Genomic DNA, 5,250 nt, shown 5'->3' on the forward strand with positions numbered 1-5,250 from the left:
GACACGGTATTCTGTATTAGACTTCAGTGATGCCTTCTTCTGTATTCCATTGGTCCCCGAAAGGCTCTGCTGCCCTAGTAACCAGATTAGGGAATGGAGAAATGCTGCCGCCTTGTGGCCGTTTCCCACAACAGCAGCTTTAAACCCAGTGCTCATGGTCACTAAATATTCACACTCACTGCAGCCTGTAAATGGCACCTGCCCTGAAAAACAATCCTGGGGTCGAAAATGGACCCAAAACTTCTAAAGAGGGCAACCGTGCAAGAAGACAATTTCAAGAGGTTAATTGTACTCTCCGTTTTTTTCTGTTTTTCTGTACCAGAAGTTGAAAACGGCCCCTCCGCCACGCCCCGGTCCCCGAGGCCTCCGTTGCCCTGCCGGGGCGGGCTGGCCGCGGGGATGGCGGTAAGGCGCAAGGACAAGCGAAGCTGGGCCTCAAGAGGCAGCCCGCGGTCCCCGCCCCCGTCTACGGCCATACCACCCTGAACGCGCCCGATCTCGTCTGATCTCGGAAGCTAAGCAGGGTCGGGCCTGGTTAGTACTTGGATGGGAGACCGCCTGGGAATACCGGGTGCTGTAGGCTTTTGGCCTCCCGCTGCTGCGGCTCCGCCTTCTCCTTTAGTCGCCCGCGGCGGTGGCCGCCAGCTCCGCCCCCCGCCGGGCACCGCTGCAGGCCCCACCTCCTCCGCCCACCCCCCCACCACAGCGCGCCAGAGGGGCCGCTCCATGCGGCCCGAAGGCGGCCTTGGAAGGCAGCGGCACACCTGAAGCTCCGGGGGTGTCTGGCCCGGACCCAGACTCCGCCGCGGGCCCGGGGGGCGGGTTGCACCGCCCCCCCCACCACCACAGCGCGCCAGAGGAGCCGCTGCATGCGGCCCGAAGGCGGCCCCGGAAGGCAGCGGCACACCTGAAGCTCCGGGGGTGGCTGGCCCGGACCCAGACTCCGCCGCGGGCCCGGGGGCCGTCCGTGCGGCCCGCGAGCCCCTCCACCTGCACCTGGCCGGCCCCACCGGCGCCCAGCCCCGGCGCCGCCACCTGTCCGCCGGTGTGGCTCTCTGCAGCTCTCTCCGGATAAAGCTGGATAAAGGTCTGGATGGGAAGGAGGGGCAGTGATTCAGCCTATTGCTCTTAGTGCCCCTCCCCCACACTCAGAAGCCCTTTGTGACAAGGCCACAGCTCTGTGATGCAGGCCTGGGGTTCTGCCATCAAGTGAACTCCCAGAGCTCTGTTGCCTGAGGGCGGCAATGCAGTTCAGAAGACGGAGAATCTCTTTTCTTTGAAAAACACTGTTGCTATCTGGCTGAGATCCAGCCCAACTTCCTGGGTGATTGATATCATCCTTGGCTTCCTGTGTGGACTGGGGCTCTTCCTCATGTTACTCCCCTGCTTCCAGAGTAATCCATTCTTAGCACCACCTAGGAAACCTAGAAACATCAGGAAGCATCAAGTAGAGCTGAAGGGGAGGAGCAGGAGTAGGAAGAAAAGGAGATCTTTGAAAGCTTGCAGAGATTGCCTGGAAGAACTGGAGGGGACTCACAACCTGGCTTCACCTCTGCGGAGCTGCCTGGGGAGGCTTCCTGGCAAGGGCAACTTTCACCAGCTCTCATGTCAAGACCCTCCTGGTGAGATGTGCAAAGCAGTGCCTGCTGGAGCCTGTGGAGGATACTGCTTGAAGGCTTGGGAACCCTGCAGGAACACCTCCTGTAGGGTTTCCTTCCTGGTTCAAGACACTCGAGAGGTGCTGGAAGCACATATTACAAGGTTTTGGGTAAAGCACGGGCGGACCCTACCCCTCAAGGTCCTCAAGCCCGTCAATCTCTTGAAGTCGACAAAGTTCCAACCCTCCACCATCCTGCGGTTAGCCTCGTCCCCTTCAGCCACCTGTGTATCTGGGCCCCACTCAACAGTCACGTTTGCTGAGTTCCTGGAGAAACCTCCTCAGGCTCATTCAGGAGAGAAGGTGAGAACAGAAGAGTCCGTTCCTGCCCTGAAGAGGCCTCTCCTTGTCCCCTCCACTGTGTGTAAGGAAATCCAGAGTGCCCTGGGAGCGATTCCACCTGGTGACTACCATGGGCCCTCAAAGGCTTCTCTGACTGCACAGCAGGGAAGGCCACCTTCTCAGTCCCTCACGCTCAGCCTTGTGGGCAGAACCTGGAAGAGTGAGACTGTGGAATGGGTCAAGAGGGACAGCCTAGAGCCAGGTCCAAGTTCAGCAATGGTCAGGAACGAGCCAAGAGAGGAGAGTGGTGGTCAGGCCTCAGGAGACCCCTGCCATAGGGTAACAGTGATGGAGGCGAACTTAGGATCCCAATCTTTGAGAGGTGAAGAGGCCAGGGAGGCTGTGGAGGCCAAGGAGTCTCCTGCTCTTCAACCACAGTCTAGTGTTATCTTGGAAACCAAAGTGTTGACAAAATCCCAAACCACAAATGTACCTATGAGGAGTTTAGAGGTGCCAGGGGCCAGGAAAAGTTTCCTACTACCTAGAATGTCTGTTTTCCAACATCTAGGTGAGCCATGCCTTAACATGGAGGTTGCTAGTGAGTTTAACTCCAAAGTAAAGGTACAGTCAGACAACCAGCTTCAGGACTTTCCCAAACACAGGTTCCTTGCTGCAGACAACTTGGCTTCTCAGGTGCCTCAGTGCCATCCCCAGAGAGTCCCCACCAGAGACACGTTAGCTTCCCAGGAGCCAAGTGGCCTTATGGAAGGCCAAAGGAGCAACCTAGGGCAGCAGGAGCCCCAAACTTCAAAACTCCAAGACTCATGGAAGAGCCAGAGCAAGATGATTGCCCCTACTTACAAAAGAGAGGACCGTAGGAGGCATAAACCAGGAGAGCATGAAGAGAGGTTTAAAGAATGAGGGACCCCTCAAGCTGGAAGTACGAGCCGCCCTGCCCAGGTCAGGGGAATAACAGACTCTATTGGGAGCAGATGTCTCCAGCTCATGCCAGAGAAGAAATGTAGCCCTCCAGAGAGCCTCTTCAGAAAAAGGATGAGGCTATTTTTAAAGTGGATTTTCCCCAATAAAAAAGTCAATGGTCGAGATGCTCTGCAAAGAAAAAAAAAAGCCCATATCAGCCACTGCCCGGAGTCACGGATCAGTCCAAAGCAGATCAACCTTGAAGAGTGAGACTGCTGAGGGTCAGGCACTCATGCCCGCTGTTGGACAGATCGTAGAAGAAACAAGAGCGATTCACCATGGACTTCACGCCACAAAGTTAAATGAACACAGACTGGAATGCCAAGTCCCAGTGTGTGGGGGTTTCTGCTGCCATAGGCTTACCTCCTACCCAGAGCAAGGGAGAATGATGGGTTCTACAGCCTGCAGTCATAAAGCCACCTCCAAGGGCCAGAGTTGTGCTGTCAGGGAAAGGGAAGTCAGACACCAACAGAGTTTGAACAGTGTAAGGTTCGACGATGAGCAGCTGGGCCTAAGGTGCCTCCCATCCTTGCCCCCCAGGAAGAGTGTGTTTCCAGTTAGTACCTGCCAGTATGGGCCAAGGATTCCAGGTGCCCCAGCCCGCCATAAGCACTGTCCAAGGCATTGTCATCTTTGGGGAGGTGTCTTGCCTGGTCGACAGTAAAATCCTTCTTTAGTCTTCCCTTTAGTAGGAAAACATGTCTCCAAGTAAAATTTCAGTCCATGTAGAGAAAATGATTTTCTCATTAGCACATCCAAGATATTTAATGTTCCCCAATACATATATATATTTTTTTTTCTAATAAAAGCATAGTGTAATGGCAAAAAAAAAAGAAATTTAAAACGGCATGGAAAACTGCTGAACATTAGGAATAATTAAAGATATGCAAATCCAAATTACAAAAACCTATCCGCTCACACCAGTCAGAATGGCCATCAGCAAGAATTCTGCAAAAAGTAAATGCTGAAGGGGTTTTAGAGAAATGCCTACCCTTGGTCCAAAGTGGGACATGGTAAGAGCCAGTAGTGAAAACAAAAATGAGGTGCCTTGTAAAGGTAAATACTGAGCTACCATTCAATCAAGCATACCCACTGCTGGGCCTATCGCCTGAGGGGATGAGAATCAAAAAAACACAGGCTGGGCTTCACTGGTGGCCCAGTGGTTGAGAGCCCACCTGCCAATGCAGGGGACACGCGTTCATGCCCCGGGTCGGGAAGATCCCTCGTGCCACGGAGCGGCTTGTCCCGTGAGCTAGGGCCGCTGGGCCTGTGCGTCCGGAGCCTGTGCTCTGCAATGGGAGGGTCCACCGCAGTGAGAGGCCCACGTACCGCATTAAAAAAAAAAAAAAAAAACACAGGCTGGCAATCCTCCACTCCAGCAATATTTACCATAGCCAACACTTGGAAGCTACGAAAATGTCCATCAACAGAGGAATGCACAAAGAAGAAGTGGTCCATGTACACAATGGAATATGACTCCAATAAAAAAATACATAAATACAATTTATAAAGCAAACATAAGTAAGGAGACATCAGCTTTGGGGGGCACATTCCACTCTAATATATAACCGAGGAACACCACTGCCCGGATGGTCTGTTTGCCTAGTTCCCAGGTTGGGAAAAGCAGAAATGCTGCCGCCCTCTGGCCGTTACCTGCAACAGCAGCTTTAAGACCTGTGCTAAGGGTCACTTCATATGCAGCAGTACTGGTGGGCTGTAAATGAAACCTGCCCTCAAAACGTCTTGAGGGAGGTAATGGCCAAAATATTTCTAAATGTCACACACACTTCACGAAAACAATTTGAAGAGGTAAGCTGTACTCACAGTTGAAGAAAAGAAGGACATGCCAGAAAGCTCAATTTCAAGGGATTATGAGACGCATGCAAATCCAGCCACAAAGTGGTATATCGGCTCACACTAGTCAGAATAAACATAAGAATTAAACACAATAAGCAAAAAAACTACAAACAAAAAATGCTGAAGGTGTTGTGGAGAAGTGCATACCCTCAACTTTAAGCGGGACGTAACCTGGGAAGAGCCACTAGTGAGAACAGACTGGAGGTGCCTCTACAAGGTAAACATTCCGCTACCATATGATCCAGCAGGCCCACTCCTGGGCCTATAACCTAAGAAGACAGAATTGGAAAGACACAGGCAGGCAAATGTGCATTGCCGCAGCATTACAATAGCCATGACGTGGAAGCAACCAAAAAGTCCATCAACAGATGAGTGGACAAAGGAGAACTGGTACATGTACAGACAGAATATTAGCCAAGGAAGAAAAGGACACAATGCCATTTGCAGCACCGTACATGAGTCTAGAGGTGATC

At 52.6% G+C, this 5,250-nt stretch overlaps 1 non-coding gene across 1 annotated transcript; it reads left to right on the plus strand.

Moving 5' to 3' along the window:
* Nucleotides 1–464: 464 nt before the first annotated feature.
* LOC132496581 (5S ribosomal RNA) lies at nt 465–583 on the plus strand. Its single transcript, XR_009533476.1, has one exon. It is a non-coding gene; the product is annotated as a 5S ribosomal RNA (ribosomal RNA).
* The last annotated feature ends 4,667 nt before the right edge of the window (nt 584–5,250 follow it).

This window comes from Mesoplodon densirostris, chromosome 9 (assembly GCF_025265405.1).
Source record: "Mesoplodon densirostris isolate mMesDen1 chromosome 9, mMesDen1 primary haplotype, whole genome shotgun sequence".
In the NCBI taxonomy this organism is placed as follows: domain Eukaryota; kingdom Metazoa; phylum Chordata; class Mammalia; order Artiodactyla; family Ziphiidae; genus Mesoplodon; species Mesoplodon densirostris.